General features: G+C 36.0%; 1 long non-coding RNA gene across 1 annotated transcript; it reads right to left on the bottom strand.

Moving 5' to 3' along the window:
• Positions 1-15,436: 15,436 nt before the first annotated feature.
• On the bottom strand, positions 15,437-16,311 carry LOC125488639. Its single transcript, XR_007266370.1, has 2 exons — positions 15,915-16,311; positions 15,437-15,568 (listed from the first exon to the last, which is right to left on the bottom strand). It is a non-coding gene; the product is annotated as an uncharacterized LOC125488639 (long non-coding RNA).
• Between the last annotated feature and the right edge of the window lie 3,150 nt (positions 16,312-19,461).

The raw sequence follows: 19,461 nt of genomic DNA, 5'->3' as shown, positions 1-19,461 counted from the left end.
CTGCCGGCAAGTTTCAGCGTGCTTTTATGACGGTTCCAATAGCGAACAAAGGGGAAAATTCATCGTATTTTTTATTTAGTTCTTGTGTCTAATAATCGCTAATTTCATCTTAAAAACAGTAATTTTAGAGCGTAACGAACTTATTACTAACACCATAATCTGACACCTCAAGCCACCACGTAAATATAGAGGAGAAAAAAACAAGTATTAACTTATATCGTAACAGATATCTTTTGTCGCCGGGTGTTCATGACAATGTGATATAGACAATGCCTTGGAAAAGGGTTTGAGGTGCGTTCACACCGAACTTGCGGCCGAACTTTCAAGTAACACTTTCCGTGCCTGTTGGATGGAGTCACTCGAAGTGAATGGCTAAGTTAAACTAAGGGGCCCAAGTTGGTTATTTCGAACCCTCAATCAATCGAGATAGAAAGTTGGGAACTTGATCCACGAACAGCCATACATTTTACACCGTGTAGTCGAGTTCAACTACGGAGGTACTAGTGCTTTTGAAACACGCCTCAACTGTTTACGGTGACAATGGGTTTCTTAACACGTCTGTTCGATGCGAAAAGTTGTAAACTTTAACCCTGTATACACAACGATTCCATTCGAGAGAGCCAGGTGCAGGTACTTACACCCCCACAGAGAATAGAATAGAATTGTGCATACAAAGACGATCAAAATTAACATTCTGTTATGTATGTATCTATATAGATAAATATCAGCTGTCCTATACCCAACCCATATTACTAGGCAGTAGTTTGGGATCGGATGGGCGTATGTGAGATTTCCCCACATATTATTATAATTATTAAGATTATTGTTATTCCTATTTCTACAGTCCTGTAACATACTTAAGAACAATAAGGAAATATCTAAAACAATTTGCCATGACTGAGAAAATTTACAGAAAAACTTATAATGATACTCGAAATGAAAATTCGCAAAACTGAAATTCTAGAAGAGATAAATAACAGAGCATTATCATTTCAACAGTTTCACGGAACCTTATTATAATTTAAGAGGAACTTCACTACATCAAGTAAGTAGGCAAGTACACTTGAAAGAATTAATACTATCTGGATCAAGTAGAATACATAAAGAAGCCTACATTGGCCCCCGCACGTCCCTGAAATATGATTTCGATAAGTCGCGAGCTATTGGACAGGGCGCCTTTTTATAAAACTATATTTTACAAACACGCCGCCGCTGGCAGATATTTTGGTCTTACTGCTACTCAATGTAGATAAAATAGAATTGTATGGCTTTCAATCTACAAAGGCTAGCTTTTGTTCTTAATAAGAGTGTGAGTGTGGATGAAAGGAGCGTTATCTTCTGATCACTCTAATAAGACTGCATAATAAAATAATATCCTGGTCAGGGAGACCAATATCCAACTAACCTATGAAGGTTTTTACCAAAATGTAAAGAGACAAGTTATAACGGTCTGTGGGTGGAAGTAAAGTAATAGATTAAAAAATACGTCTACATATCACTCTATGCCTTTATCCTAGATTTCACATTTTACAAAAATATCAATTGTGTAAGTGTGAGTGAAAACAATGATTTTAATTTTATCTGATCACCATTGTTAAAATAAATCCCGACTAGCTGTTACTTTATTGTTAAACGCATAATTACATAAGTAATTATATTTTACATCGGAAATCCCCATTGATTATATAATAAAAGCTTAGTGTAAATAAAGTACTTATGGATTACCTATAACGTGTCAGTATAAATTTCGATTAAGCCCGTGATAAAATTACTCAATTAACTGTGTTTAAGGCTGTCACTAAAGCTGGAAGAAAATCAGAATCTGTCAAATCTAGTGAGGGGGGGTTGAGGTATGCGGGGCGTTCTACGGACAATGACATGAAATTTTAACATAGTACTCGAAAACATAAAAGTGAAGACATGCCACTTTGTTAAAAATATACTAAGTAAGTAATATTGTTTTGTGATACGAAAATATTTATTTTTATTTGAAAGTAAGTATTTTTAATATTTAATAATTAATTATATATAAAGTCGTACCCGTGCCGATATTTATACAGGTTGTTGCAAAAAGGGTTTAATACTATGCCGAAACCTACGTGTGCAGCATGTTATTGATGTTATTTCTAAGCCAGGAAATGAAATCAGAATGTAAAAAAATCGCGAAAATATTATCAGAGTTTAATAGTTCAGGGTGTTGTATTAAACTCTGCCCCCGTGTAATAAAAAAAGTATAGTTAGCCGAAAGGGCGTTACTCAGGCGTCACTCTGAAAAACTTTTATCCTACGTAATTTTTTATATTCATGAAAAAAACGCTTCTTCATATAATTTTTTTTTGGTCACGTGACCTTTTAGTTAGACGACCTGTTTTTTTTTGGTGTTTCAAAAGCAGAACAGTAGTTTGCAGAACTCTGCATATACAGGGTGTCACAAAAGGTTACGTAGCTGGCAAAGGGATATGGGGAGGTCACCAGAAAAATAATAACATGTAAGTACCCCCGCAAGGGAGTACATTAGTACAAGGCGAGAGTGTGTATTTTTTTTTTTAAGTACTTATGTGTATTTGGGATATGATAGAAATAATATTTTTGTTTCTTAAAAACCAAAAAATTTACACCTTGCTGCGCTCTTTTGCTCACTGTAAGTACACCTACAAATATTGCTGTATTAAAAAAAACGGTTTTGTTATAACGATTATAAAAAAAAAGTTATGTTCATGTCAAGGAGTCATTTACCTAATTATGATTTCACTCACAGCAGGTGAACTGAAAAAATAAGTTCTAGTTCTATCATCACTTTAGATCGCAAACATTGTAACTCCACTTTTCTCGGCGAAAAGTACTCTTTGGTGTCAATAGAAACGTTTTTTGAATTCACATGTTTTCCTCTTTATTCGAAAAAAAAACTGTATTCCGCATTTTACCATTTGTTTTCCTCTAAACCCCAAACCGTGATTTTTAAACAAGAAAACTTAGTAATTATACCCTTTATTCTCATATACAACGTGCGATGTAGGCGAACGTGAACGAAAACTATGCAATAAGCCTTTGTTTTTATTACTACTTTAGTAAATTACAATAACATACTCAACAATGTTAATTTTTTTTTGCAATGTTATGTTGTTAAATTAAGATCTAATATTTTATTAACATGAAGTTACTTTCAACTTTTTTTTGCATCTATGCGTCGAATCACAGCATGACGGCTGCTGCAGCTTCCTGCTGTCCTGTCCTCCAACCAATCCCACCAGTACTGCAGGTTGCGTCGAATACGAGCCATTCTCTTCAACTTGACAAGACAGGTGCTCCCGGAAGGATCATAGATCGCACGGAACCCGTACCGTATAGAGGCAACGGACTCCTTTGCAACAGCCCCCCAGATTCGGAAGTAGCCCATGCACTGCATGGCGAGCACAGCTGCAGCTATTTTTTCGTAATGAATCATTGGGATGTCATCCCCGAAGGAGGCTCTCAGCCTACCTCACGACCTGTGTGACATTAGAAAAATGCACTGTGCTAACGCCGTTTGCGAGCTTGATTTGCAGGACCGCGTTGTATGCCAAGTTCCACAGCAGAGGGGTCCAAGACCTACCGCTGTGGAACTCCGCAACTGAACTTCTTCAGTGAAAACAAACCCTCTCTTTTCGCATCCTTAATGTACTTGTTAGACACGTATGACCTCTGTCAATTTTCTGCAGATAAGAAGACAAGTGATGGTATACAAGAGCCGCCCTAAAGGTTCGCCCTCTAGGGGATAGAGTTGAACGCGGTTACTATTTTTAAGCAAACAGCCAGCGCAACAACTCGCCCGTGGTTCTTATCCTGCTCCGACAGTGAACGAACGCAAAGTATTGTACCCACTATTCGAATCCGCATTTCGGATGCCAAACTGACTGTCCGAAAGGTCGAAACCGTACCACCACAGAGGTATGACTCGTTCGAAGAGCTTATCAGGCTCTTACAGCAATCAGATGTGTCGGTACACTGAAAGATAATCTACAGGCCTGCTTTATTTATTTAGGAGCACTAATGGCCTCCTTTCAGTCATTGAGTCACTGGCACTCAGGCTGCGGTTGAACAGGAAGATAGACTGTCTAAACAAATCATTTTTAGGCTAGTTAAAAAAAACTTTAGGTGGGTAGTATGCCAACTAGAACTACAAATAAACAGTATTTTTGTCTCCTCTAAAATTTGGTCACGAGGAGTTACGATGATTACGATCTAAGGTGACGCTGACGATATTTTATACAAGGTATTGAAAAAAGGGTATAAAGCTTAGCCAAAAGTGGATTTAGGTGCCATTCTGATCCACTTTTCTTCTACAATTTTGAAAATTCACGTAACAAAACCTTTTACATAGAAACTTATTCGATCACGTGACTTTTTACTATAGAGACCGAATTTATTTTTCGAGAATTTCCAAAACTTGGAGAACAAAAGTTGTTCAGAATAACCCCTGAGTCAAACCCTTTCGGCACAGTATACCCTTTTTGCAACATCCTGTATAGGTAATATCAGGTTTATAAAAGACCTGGGCCTGTAGAGTGAGACTCGGCATGGGGAGTCATAATTTATAGATCTTTTAGGTTGCAGTGGCGAATGGGCACTGGTAGCCCTGCCCTTTTCTATAACTATAACTATAGGTAATTTTATGGCAATTTAAAAATGGTATAACATTTATCTATTTGAAAAAATCATTAAAAATATACATTACCTATCACTCTAATTTAAAAAAAAAATTCAGCCCTTACTTTAAACTTATAACACCCCTCTATTTCCTTCAGGGGTTAAAAAACCTGTGTATTTAATATTTTCTTATGAGTTTTTTTTTAAAACTAGGCTCTTACATAGTTGTACATAATATTATGCGGTATTTTATTCCACTTGTAACGCATAAAATTCATAGCTACAGTAAACATTTCATTTTTTTCATGGCGAGATACAGTCGCACTTAACCGCTTTTTTGCAAAGCTTGTTAAATAGATTTAAAAAATTATGTAAATTTTAGATCTTCAATTTTTAAAAATACTTACTTATTTTTAACAACCTGTAGTGTACAGACTACCACATCTTAAAATATATATATTTTTAATTAACTACGGTTTTTGGTTTCAAATAAAACAAATTATGAACTTACTTTTCAACACCCTGTATATTGTGTAGCTTACCTACCATACACAACCGTTAAAATAAAATAAATTACCCCTCAGAATATAAACAGGCTCGCGCTTTGGCATACTGCATTGACCGTATAGTTCTTATTCGGAGAATCTAATAAGTGTCATTATGTGCAATGTTTACCTTTATATATGCATCTGTAAGGCAGCGTTCCCACTACGCCGGACCGGCAGATCTGCCGAAAACCGGACACCGGACAGAGTGTTCACATTACATCGGATCCCGGAAGAAATTCAGACAGTCCTCAGTTGAATTTGGACCTGCGCGCACAATGGACGACGAAATTGTTGTGTTGTGGTGGTATCTTAATAGAAGGCAAAATAAAAGAAAACATTGGGTACACCCTATTTTACGGGAAAGATTTTCCATTCTTTTCATTTTACATCCAGGGGCGCACGAGCGGGGCGAGGGGGGGACAGATACCGGCACAAACTCGTTCACATTACTCCGGGCCCGGTCGTTCTACCGGCAATTCGTAGTGACAAAACGTTCGGTAGAAATGCCGGACTCGGCAAAAATGCCGGACCCGGGATAATGTGAATAGCTTCATATAAATTGTACAGCCACTAGCTCTTCCGGCAGATTTACCGGCGCGGCAGATCTGCCGGTCCGGCGTAGTGGGAACGCTGCCTAACTCTATAGTAAAAAATGTAAACAAATCGAAAAGGCGAAATGTTTTCTAAGAATTTTCGGCTTTTCTGCATCTAAAATGATTAGAAAATTAACTTTCCATAGCAAATGCATATGTATTATAATACTTGTAGTCATAATTTGTTGATTTAATCAGTTTTTGTGAAATATTTGATAAAAAATAAAATGGCGTGGGTATCGCTCCTAACAGGCCGCCACCAGGGCGACGACTGAAGAAATCTGAAATCTGTCACTGTGTCATCATTTTTAAACCGGAATTTATTAGTTTTTTGCAAAAAAAGTTGACTTCTGGTCCATTAAATCCAACTCTTTAAGGTAACTTTGTTAAGAATTTAATTACCTACACATACATATAAGATTCCATGAAAATGGGCCCTCTGATTTCGAGGGTTTTTTCATAATAAGTCAAAAAATGGCAAAAGACATGGTGTGTTTGCAATTTTTTTTAACATACTTATTATAATCCTGCACCAATTTATAAGCAACTAACATGTTCAGTATACCCTCTGCTACAAAATATATTTTTATCAATGTGATAGAAGCCACCGTTTTTCCAATCTAATCAAGTATATCAAGCCGACTTTAGCATTTTAGCTTTAGGGATCCCCTTAAACTCATAAATTGATGGTTTGTATGAAAAGTTTTATAAATTGTATTTTTATGCTGCGGGATTATAAAGACATTTAATTTTAATACACAGCACCTACCTATATTCCAACCTCAACCAGTATCCACACAGTTAGATACCTAACTAAGTCATTTACTCAATATATTGCTTATAACAGACGTCTATTTATTTAGCACTTAGACGTAGTATATTATCGATATTACCGATATGCCATTACCGCTCAAGGCTTACGATATTAATCATCTCTTCGAAGAAAAATAATATCGTCATATGTTACCGACAATCGTGAGATTAACACGTCGGATCGTATCAAGACTTGGATAAGAAGATAATACCAGAGGGGTTACTTTATATGACGAAAAACTAAGTTTTTTTATTAAGTTGGAGCGCTGCTGCGCGAGCCACGACCCTATCTCGTTGTATTAAACGTGCCGATTGCACGACAGCTCTCGTTCGTTCGTTTTTCCGTTCGTAACCCACAAGTTAGAAGCTGTTTCACTGTATAAAATAGGCAGTGTTAGAAAAACTTATAAGTATGGCACGGTCATTGATTGTGGTCAGATATTTTAGATATAGCGCTACTTATTTCTTGTAATGGAATTCATTATCACACCTAAATAACTCATTGTAATACAAATATCTGTGTAGTACCTTACAAATAGGTACATACGTTACATAAAAAAACCGTTACTCGATATAATATAAGTTAAAAGTTAGAACGCAACGTTCCAATTTCCATTTTTTCAGCATAATTCTTCTGAATAGACTTGACTACCTTTCAGCTAACCTTCGAAGACCGTTATTCAAAAACTTTTTACGGTAATGACTATGGTTTCAGATCCTCATTTGACTTGCCTCGGTTCCATTACTGCTGTAAAACGATTAATGTCACTGCCTTTTTAACCCCCGGCGAAAAAGGGCGTTCTATCATATGTGTGGTGTGTTTTGGTTCCACTGCCATGAGTTCAGATTTGGTTTAAACCGTACCAATTTCATAAAAGAATAGTATCTGCTTAGGTATTTTCATACTGTCACATAGAGTCGGTCCGATACTTTTTAGTGATGTTTTAAGTCGATGTTTCATTTTATTTATCTATTAGTTGTCATTTGGCTACGGAACCTTCAAAGTAAACAAAAAGAGACACGTACTCGTATTTGTAAGCTGCGCAATCCAAACTAACTCGACATAAATTAAAGTAATGAGACGATTCAACTAAATTCATATCATTATTATGAATTTACATACCGTGAGAAAGGACCCCACGAGAGAACAACGTGCCCAAATTTTATTTTCATACCCGCATTTGTGCAATTTGTATACGGAATGTAAATTAGAACGGTCCTTATTTCACGAACGACGCCGCGCTATTTGGCTCACTGTCGTCTTGTCGCCTTAACGAATAAATGTGTAGGAACGGAACTGCGCGCTTAGGACGCTCCCAGACTGATACAAATCCATACTGCTTCCAAAAAAACTCTTAGTAACATTTTGGTAATTATTAAGGATCCGTCCCCATATTGCGCGGGTCCGCGCAAACCAATGCACGCATGCAGTCGATACACAGCTTTACACTCACGATCAATGAAAAAGTTCCACCTGCCATTGACGTTCCATATGTCACTGGAACTTTTTCATTTATCATGAGTTTATTAATACGAGTAGTTTTTTATGGCTTCAACAGTTATTGCAACACTTGCTGTTAGTATTGTTTTTATTTTCTACCCTGCCTACTTAACAGAAACATGCGAGATAAAAATGGTATGGAATAAGGAGGATTTGTACAACAATTCTACTAGAGACTACATATATTATGAATGAATGAAAACGTAGGTATTAATATTCTCACTTCGTATCAATCGTTCTCACCGACGCGACGGCACATAGCTTACGAGAATATGTTCAAGTCAGTCTGATTTTAGCTTTTTATTATTGTGTTAACTTACAAATGTTGCAAACGCTTTATGAAATTGCCATGAATTTTAATATTCACTTTACGCGTTTCTTTATGTAATACCGAGCGCTTTGGTGCCGCAGCATTTTATTGCGTTTATGATTTCACCTTTATTGTTTCTTTAAATAATGGATTAGGTTTTGTTAAGGCAATACACCCGACTAGTGAAAACAATACTCTCCTCAATGTTATTATATATGTTAGCTACCACCACCTACAATCTGTTCTACATTCTACACGCAATAACGTGTTCTATTAAAGTAATATGATGTTATATACAACAAACAAACAATTGACTATTTATAATCCAACGAGCTAATCGAAAGTACGCCGAAAAGTTTAACCGAAAATTCCATTTCGGCCAACTGTTACCACATCCCGTGAATTATTAAGTGGAATGACTGCATCAATGTTATTTAATGAGCTGCATTTGGTTACATTTAACGTTTTCTCATTACACTTTTAACTGGAACTCTTGCATACTGAAAACGTATCATTATTTAAGTAGCGAGTTCTGCGCGTTTCGTATTTTCATTTGGGAAAGATTTACCTAAATATATTATGATTTTTTGTTATTTGCTTCAGTTTATTTACCTTATTATTATATAATGTACCCATGATGAATACTGAACAATTAATGCACTCCTGAAATCACTAGACGGGTCAAACTATTAGAAAAACCATAGAAGTAGGTAATATAACTAAAAAACAGAGAGTATTCGTAAGAAAAATAATTTATTTTTCTGAACCAGATTAGGGCCATTCACAGAATATAATTAGTACCTACCTAAATCTTTTTTGTTTTTTACTTTCACCGCTAAAGCTTTGTATCACGTTTATCACTTGACTTTGAGTCACTTAAAAAAAAACTTCAGTGAAACTGTGTTCTTTTTACATTGTTTGTAGGTAACTATGTCTAAGAATCCTCGAGTAATTTGAAGTTGTTTAGTCGGGTTTAGCAATTCCAGTTAAAAAAACTACGGGCAATATTTATGAATTCATAGAAATAATGATGTCTATTAAAGTACGTCAGAAGTCAAATATTAAAATATTCCGAGCTGAAACTCAAACATTCTCAAAGCTCCTTATAATCCAAGTTGCTACTAAAGTGCAGTATTCCATTACCTACATACATACATACATAGGTACATATAAAGCTCATGATACGAGCAAACGAAGGCAAGCTTACTTCATCCGGGTTATTTTTGAAGATCACTCAAGAACTGTTCTTTCTTGAGCACAAAATATCGTGTGAGAAGTCCTCTAGGCATGGCTATTAACTTTATTATTACTGCGATATTAATGATTAGAATATAATAGAATAGAATACTCTTTATTTTTGCACCTTTAAATTAGCTAGTTAATAAAGGTTAAGATCCTCTCCGCTTAAAGTTTATTTTGTAATAATGCGTCTTCTAAATTCTATTCTTTGATGCTGTAATCTATAATTTATTAATTAGGTTTATCAAGGTACACAATGTTATTATGGTTGTATAAACAGATTTTAATTTATGAAACAAAGAGATCAACTCATCATTTGTGTAAAACCTACAAATAAATGCTCCCCTTTAAGACCTCTACGAAGAGAGTGTATCTATTTGAGTCTAGTGCGGGTGAGAAGTTGCTTCATCACGCCGCTATCTCATACAAAAAGAAAATAATATGCAAATGCTGTGCATCATGAATTCACTTCCCCGTTTATTTTTGAAAGCTCCTCTCATTTCCAAGCTTATTTTTCACAACAACTCTCATACTACGGAGTTAGCTGCGTCTATTTTCTCTCACTTGTTTGCTATCCATTATATAGTTGAGACTCGAGACGTCTTGTTTGTCGTGTTTGATTTCAGTTTTCCAATCCGAAATATAACACTTCAAAGTTTAAAATAAAATGTTTTGAAAGTGATCCTTCAATCCCTATGGTATGTGCGCAAACAATTTCGATACAAACGGAGTTTGTTGAGGAACGTGACAAAACCTTAATCTAAAATTTGAATTGGTTCTAGAGTTTAATACTCTACTAATATAGCATTTATTGTTTTCATAGTGCCGTAATGTATAGGAGCTCTTTCTCGAAATTATACTTTTACGGATAATTATTACCTAATTCTAATTTTATCAGTCTGTTTAATAATTATTTCAAAACATATCGTAAAGATTAATCACTTCTGCGGCCAATAAAAAAATCGGACCATCAGCGTCATCCGCGTAAAGTTGAAACCCCAAAGTGTACAACAACCACACAACTCCGCAATGCGTGACAGTTTAATATCTAACACAAACCTCGTTATTATCATAAGAACAAAAGATAAAATAAAGTTGCACGATAGCATACCTCACGCAGTAGTGGCGCTGTCGAGGCACACCACCGCCTGCACCTACTATGCGGATGACACCGAGGACGCTATCGGCAACCTCGCTAAAACGGCAATAACAGCGCCAAAGAAACGCATCCTCGAGTACAATCTAAAAATGGCAGTTAAGAATCGAGACGAAGAGGTCATTGCACTTTCTGGGGAAATGTTAGAAGGCAAAACGGGGCGGAATAAATCATAAAATATAATTTTGGTTAAGAGCGCAAAATATAGGTCAAATTGGGAAAATTATTTATATAACTAACCTATTGATTATTATATCATAACTAACAATTAAAATAAGTTATCTTTAAGAACAGAGTCACACACTAACATCAGGCAAAACATGACCTATAACGACTGAGGGGCCGAGCCATTGCCAGGTGTCTACTAAGTTCTCCGAAGACAGCTGGCATTGGCCCTGTCCTTGTTAAGTTTGTTGCCATTACTAATGTAAGTGTGACTCTGAAAACCATTAATTAAAAAAAAATAAAAAAAAAAAAGAAAAAAAAATAAATCTTATTTTATTTTATTTTTATTTTATTTATTAAGAAAATTTACAGCGTAAACAACAACAGCTTATATACTAACATGCTTAAATAGTAAGGCAAATTACAAATTTTCCTTCATATACCACGAAACAATGGTGCACACAAAAGTACTCAATTAAAGTTAAATTAATACTAATTACTTACTGTAGATTATGAACTGAAATTTATCAAGTTTATCCTAATTTGTGGAATAAATAATAAGATAAGATAGATACACAAATAAATAAATATATAAATAAATATATAAATAAATATATAAATAAATATTTTCTTAAGAAATACCTACATAGATAATTATATGGTATACATATGTTTACATACACAAACATAACTTTATAAGTTTTAAGTAACACATGCTTAAATTATAAAATATATAAAGATATACCCCCTTATTCATAGAGAAGTTACAAAACGTTTTAACTAATAAACTGTTTAGTCCCTCTCCGACAAAGTGCAATTTGTTCTTTGACAGAGAGGGACAAAACAGTTTATTAGTTAAAACGTATTGTAACTTTTCTATGAATAAGGAGGATAGTGTTTGAGTCCCCTAGTTAAGATGTTTGATTGCAGTTTTATGTATTAATTAATTGGCCTTATTTACTGCACTACTTTCGATTATTTGATTTAGAATCTTCGTCTTGAATGCGAATTTAGTACTGTGTAGGAATATGTCGATATTGCTAAAGAATTTATTGTATGTTCGGGCGAGTCTTGTGATGGGTTCGTTGCTGGCGTAGTTGGTGTGGTGGAAGGGTACATGTACCAGCGCGGTGTGGCGCGTGCGCCTCCGCGGCGTGCAGTAGGCTACGCTGCCCACCAGCCCCGCGCAGTCCACGCGTCCGTGAACCAGGTCGTGGAGGAAGCTCATGTCGAGCAATGTTCGTCGTTCCTCTAGGGTTGGTAAGTTATTGATACGGCAACCGTCAATATACGAGCTAGTAGAATTTCTTAAACGAAAATTCAGATGATTTATAAATACTTTTTGAACTTTTTCGAGACGTTCTTTATAAATAGTATAGTGTGGGGACCATATGGGGCAAGCGTATTCCAATATACTGCGTACGTATGCGTAATAAACTGATTTTATAGCTCCAATGTTAGTGAAGGGTTTGCATGACCGAATTACAAATCCGAGGTTCCTGTATGCCTTGTTGGAGATGTGGTCAATATGTTCAGAGAGTAAAAATTTTGAATCTAAGATAATACCAAGATCTCTTACAGAGCTGACTCTTTCAATAATGGTGTCGTTGAATGTGTAATTGAAGTAAGAAGGCTTAGGTTTACGAGTGAAGCTTATGCACATGCATTTCCTGACATTAACTGTTATTTTATTGTTGTGATAGTACCTGCATAAAGCTTCCAGATCTGCTTGAACAGCATCATGGTCTTGTTGGTCGCGTATTTTATAAAATATTTTTTTATCATCGGCGTACATGAGATGTTTTGAATATGTAAAGGCTGTATATATATCAAACAGATATACGTTATAAAATAATGGCCCTAAATGTGACCCTTGAGGTACTCCTGAAGGAATATCGACGAAGTTAGACCTGAAGCCACCTAACACTACTGCTTGTGAACGATTCGTCAGGTATGATTTTACCCATCGTAACAGATCGCCATGGATCCCTAGCATCCGTAGTTTGTGAAGAAGGATGGTGTGATCTACACGATCGAAAGCTTTTTCGAAGTCGGTGTAGATCACATCAACCTGTCCACCGTGATCCATATTAATCTTGTATAATGAGATACATGGCTGGGGGTTTTTAGTCGGTTAACGCCCGACACTACCTGGGTCCTCTTCCCAGGTGTCCATGTGGATTTTCCCCCAGCAGTGGAAAAAAAAAAGGGAAAAAAGAAAAAGAAAAAAAAAAAGAACAATATATATATAAAAGATAGAATATATATACCTATATATAAATGAAACTTCCTTACCGAGTAGAAAGTAGATAAAAGAATTAAAAACTATCTCATAAAAATTACCACTCTTCAAAAGGCACGGACATAAAGTCTGTGGAGTGATAACAATTTCTTAAAAAAAAAAAAAAAAAAAAAACACAAACCTCGTTCAGAAATAGTCACCTGTTAGGGAGTCACAAATTGGCTGGAACACCGATGCGTTCAGTAATGGAACGTAGTAAATCTCGCCACGCGACCAACGGGACGGCTCGCGGCGCGAAACACATTTTTTTCAAATCCCACTGGGCCGAGCCATTCGATTTGCTCACTATGCAAAGCGGCAGATATGTTGGAGCTGATGGTAGCTTTTGTGTAAGAGAGTTACCTACCTAATCGGATTTTATTTTATATACTTACTTAAGTTTTATACCTTATCATAATAATATCTTTAATTTATCAGGAAATTTCAAACAAGTATAAATATGTAGTTTATCTTTCACAAAAATTCTGGAACATTTTGTTACGAGACACGGCGTGCCTCAAGGCACAATCAATAGACCATACGGGTAGTTTTAAAGTTCCCGAACATTTCCTGACTTCGTTGTAAATTTATATCGAGTATCTTTACCCGCTGTGCGAAGGTTTCGTTAGCAGTTTTAGTGTGCCACTCACGGCGCCTCGGCTTCGGGGTTTAGTACTCGTATGTACAGTCAGCTGCATAAGTAGCTATAGACCTTTGAACCTTGTCAAACTACCAACTAAACAAAACGTCATTGTTTGAATGAATGAATAGGAAGTTATTGAGTTTGACAAGGTTAAAAGGTGTATACCTACCTTATGCAGCACGCGTAGCACAGTATGGCGGTGACAAGATATAAATGACAGCTAGTTGCAACAAATTGTGTGATACCAGTTGTCCTCACAAACGCTAACATGGCCAACACGAAATAATCACTACAAGATGGGAGTTACAATTTTGACAGCGAGATTGGAAGATTTGTCTTATTTCCTAACATGGGTGTACCAATTTATCCACACATGTCTCAGTTTGACATTTGTTTAGGTAGCATTATGGTAGCATTATATCACTCAAGTTCGAAGGTGGTGATAACATGTGACACAAATAATTATTTGTTTAGTTTTTGTTAATTTCATCCTTGCTCTACAACAAGAGATGCAGGAAAGGAAAATTACTATAATACTTATAGGGAGGATGATCCGGGACTCTAATAACCCGTTGAAAATGCTTTAAAAACAACATTTGTCAAAACACACATCCTCTTTTTTATTTGACTAAAATTATACATTAATTATATTACTTATATGTAGCGGTGTTAGCTCAGACGGGTAAGCGCCCGCCCCTCACGGAAGAAATGTGGATTCAAATCCTGTCGCTCACATGTGCTAAGAAGTTAGATAGATAGACATTAATTTGTTCCACTTAAACATTTGTACAGTTAAATTAAGAAATGTGTGTGTTGAAGCAGACCAAAAGGGAAGCAACTCAGTGCATATGTTTGCCCTTAGGAACAAAACCACTGATTTTCAGTTGTCTCCCATATACTTTAAGTTTGCCTATTCACGTCAAAGTATGTAGGTAATGAAGTGGCTAATTGAATAGTTTGAATGCTAAATGTGGAGTTCACGAAATGTAAATCATATACATTGAATAGGTCCGGCACACCGGGCAGTCAGCGACTGATGCTATGATGACTGATGTGTCCTTTCACCACAGCGACAAACCCTAGTCAGGCTTTATTATTTATCAACAACACACTAACTAAAATGAAGTGGCTAATTGAATAGTTTGAATGTTAAATGTGGAGTTCAAGAAATGTAAATCATATAAACTGTACATTTAATAAGTCCGGCACACCGGGCAGTCAGCGACTGATGCTAATCCTTTCTCCACAGCGACAAACCCTAGTCAGGCTTTATTATTTATCAACAACACACTAACTATAAAAAAATAAATGGATATGCTAGCATGTACAACAAAATTAAATGGTTATAAAAATATAATATTTTCTTTAGGTAAGTAAAACATTTATTAAAAAGTATACTATTTCACACACCATAAAAGCATATTAGGTATTCTTAGTTATCAACTATCACAATAATCAGTCTGAACTTGGCTTATATCAGTCATCAAATAGCTCTCATAGTATGTATGCCAAGTTTTTCAACTTTTTCAGTTCGGTGCCGCTCCGGTTCATTGTATCACCACAAGGTTGCTGATGTCATCTGACCATCTTCAGGTGGTTTCTGCCAACAAGAGCTCTCCAACCGTGTCTAGGCCATCATTTTCTGACCGGTTTTGACCATCTTCCGTCTTGCCTACGAGCCAATTTCAATGTTCTGTAACAAACAAAAATGTTTCATTAGATTTTAGTTATACTTATGAACTAAGATTATGACTCCTATTGTCATCTTCATCATCATAGCCCATCATGTCCTCACTGCTGGGGTACAGGTTTCCTTCCAATGAATGGCCTAGTTTTAAAGATAAGATAAAAGAAAGTTTATTTCGAGTTAATCTTAATACTAACATGCTAAAAATCTATTGACTTAAACAATAACAATAGTCACATAGGTACATAGTTAAAGTTAGTTGACCAAGTACTGCCAAGTGAAAAAAGTTTTTTGAGTTGTTTTGTGTGCATGTGCCCAATTATAATAACATGTGACTGGTACTGGCACTTACCTACTGTTTTTTCCTTCCATTGATTATATAAATATTATTCAGTCACGCCGTGGGACAAGCATTGAAAATGATATTCTGCTGCGTCCATCAGGATCCTTCCCGGGCATTTTTCTCAAGGCCTTCTAGTTCCTGGGTCCGGGTAGACAGTGGGTGGGTCATCAGTCAGGTGGCATGCTGTTTTTGTTCTTCGTCTCAGGGATCCGGTGCATCGGTGATCGTGCCGATAGCAGGAGCTCCCAAGGAATCGTAGCGTGCTTGGTCGGGAGCAAGCTTGGTCGTATATCATTTGATGAGACGATGTCCAAGAAACTCAATAAAGTAGTTTAATGAGCCAATATGAATCCATGGGGTAGCGCAAAGCAAAGTAATATTACCAAAATATTACACACAAAACTCTCGAAAGCACCAAACAGTCAAAATTTTCTTCAAGTTTGACGTTTGTTGACATTTTAATTGTCAAAAAACCATAGACAATACAAACAACAACCACAAATGAGAGATTTTCGGAAAAAAATAACATTTGAAAAACCTATTTGCACAGAGCAGAAAAGTTACAGTGTCACTGGGACTAATGTCCAATCACGCATGAATCACGCAAATAAAACGAGTCCCATGTACACCCTATGCTAACATTTAAGACTGATATCAAAAAGTGACTCAATTTAAACAGTCACTTCACATGTTGTCTTATTATGGCCATACTAGCCGTGCTGCTGACTGTACTAGTTACAACATAGCATAGGTACAACAAATAAATCTTAGACTGCCCATATCATTCGTAGGTAAGTTTATTTATCTTTTCTTAGTTTTGACGAAATATTAACTAGGGTATACCTACCTATATTTTAAATTTATTTTTAATGAAGCTACCAGGTTTATGATGATATATTTCAGGATGAATATTATTTTTATCTACAGGAAGCTGCAGGTTTATGATGATATATTTCAGGATGAATATTATTTTTATCTTAGAAGTCCCATGGGAAACCCTTTTGGTTAGACGTAGTAACGCCCACAGATGGTAACGATAACCCTGTTAGACTGTTTGGTACAAAATTAATTATAATGTATTGCTTTCTACCGCATTGATACCCTTAATTCAAATTCAAAATGTTTATTTACGTTAACTAAAAATTAAACATTTAATAAATACGTACCTCAAGAGAATGTAGACAAAAGAAACTGAAAAAATGTACATGTATGATAACGTGAACTAAATAATCTATATTAAATAACCTGCTTTTGTGTTGTAGGAACTATACAGGTATATAAATATTTCACAAAGACGAATACTCATAAACAAAAGTAAACTTTTCCACAGCCAGATATGAAATTTTGTTCATGTAATAAGCAGACATTTGAAAGAATGGCCCAAGTTTGCTTGTTCTGTCTTCAATAACAATTTTATGCGAGTTTTGAGAGCTGGAGTCCTAAAGAAGGGGAAAATTGTATGTAAGCAAGCCAATAATAATAAAATAGTACTGATGGCTAATAAAATACAAAGTTTCTTTGTAACTTTTGAGTGTGTAGAGCGGGGCGGTAGTCATTAAGTATTATAAGTGCATGAAGCCAATTAAAATGTTCCGATTGCGCCTTGCGTCCCCGAGTCACAGGCACGTATTTTCTCGCTATAAAAAGTGTATTATAATTTAATATGATTGTGAGTTTGTTATTTCGTGCGGGACAGCGGTTGTTGCTGTTATTACGAGTAATTGGTTTTTATAATGAATGCAGGACAAATGTACGTACACGGACAGTATGCTGAAAAATCACAATTCTGAATAAGTTTGTGAGGTCGAGCATTATACAGGTATACAGGTAAAAAAATAATAAAATATTACTAAAATAAAGCTTTTGATTTAGTAGCTACTATGAAAACTTCACGAAAAAGTCATTTTGATTACACCTCCTACCAACGGTGTAACGAAAATCTGCCCTGGCCAAGGATCGAACTCGGGACCCTACTGCAGTCAGAGTCCCTAACCACTACTCCATCCAGTCGTGACACTTAGGTAAATTTGCCAATTAATTATTAAAAACAGCTCAGTCGCACCAACAGTCAAACGGCAGATCTTCATAACCATGGCGCACCTTTACTAATTTAATTCACTCCCAAAAGGGACTACCCCAGCCCCTCTACTCTTGAAACGCAATGTGTTGTGTGAAGCTTGCCTTCTCGTCATTCAGATATTTATGAAATGTTATAAAACTTGGAAATTATCATCATAATCAACAATAACTATTTTTAAGAACGTAGACATAAAAGTAATTTATTTGAAAAAAAAAGCTCAAAACAACTAGTTTGGCGGAAATGTAATTAAATCTTACATGGAAGACACTTTGTAGGTTCATAGAATCATCACGACCCATTACGTCCCCACTGCTGGGGGCACGGGTCTCCTTCCAATGAAGGAAGGGTTCATAGAATAGATTCCCGTACTTTTAGTTTTTGAAAATCATTTTTTTGAAAAGAAGTGAATTTTTAATAGATACCGAAAAATGCTCGACGTAAAACACTGGGTTTCAAGAGTAGGGGGCAGGTTGATGGTCTGCACTAAAGTAAGATGTTTTAATTAAGTCTAAGGTCTCCCGATAAATAACCGGGTCGGGGCATCCCCGGCTAGCACTAATTGCCACTATATTTAATCCGGTAAAATACTACGGCCCCTGATTTCCATAAGCTTCAATTGTTTGTAGTGTTGTACCTGATTGTACCTAACTGTGTATACAAATGGAGGGTCACTTTATAAACGTGAAGCGTTCCGATTGCGTGACATTATTGTTGTTCCTTCATTCGTCGGTAAGGAGAGTGACCCCTTGGTCCTGTATAATATACAGTCAGGTGCAAAAAATGGTACTCTTAACCATGCTTTATAAATTGTTTTCTATCTATCTACTAATCAAATTAAAAAATATTTTCTATTAAAATGAGGTATTCTGTAATTCGTACTAAACTAAAAAGTGAAGTTTGTGGTCATAATTTATGGTCGTGTTGGAGATGTAAATACTATTTGTATGCAATATAATAAAAATACTATTTTATATCAATATTATTAAAACTCAGTTGAACAAAATGTAGGTTACATAGGCATAGGTAGGTTTATAATACCTGTAGCGATTTCAGTTGCGACCATTCCAGTTGTGTTTATCTTTCGTCGACGAGCTCTGAATACATAAGTAAACTGGCCGCTGGTTAATTATTTACCCCTGCAATCCTATTTATATTAGATAACGTTAGATTTCGGATTGTTTAGCTGTGACCGAAACCGGACTGACGACCTTAGACAAGTAGCCGGCAGTGGCTGGATAAGGAAGGCCGAGGACATGAGAGCCCTTTTTGGCTTTGTATCGGTTGATTACGGGCTGATTATGATGAACGAGACTTATTTTTTGGGCCTGTTTCACAATGTCCGGATAATGGCTATAAATATGTGGGATAAAAGCAGCATACCTTTATCCCATCACGTTCTAAAACATAATTACAGAGAGTGACAGCATATATTTCATAGCACAAGTAACCATTATCCAGACATCGTGAAACTGGGCC

This window comes from Plutella xylostella, chromosome 6 (assembly GCF_932276165.1).
Source record: "Plutella xylostella chromosome 6, ilPluXylo3.1, whole genome shotgun sequence".
Classification (NCBI taxonomy): Eukaryota; Metazoa; Arthropoda; class Insecta; order Lepidoptera; family Plutellidae; genus Plutella; species Plutella xylostella.
Note: the sequence above shows the minus strand (reverse complement) of the source record. Positions and strands in the feature narration are given on the sequence as shown.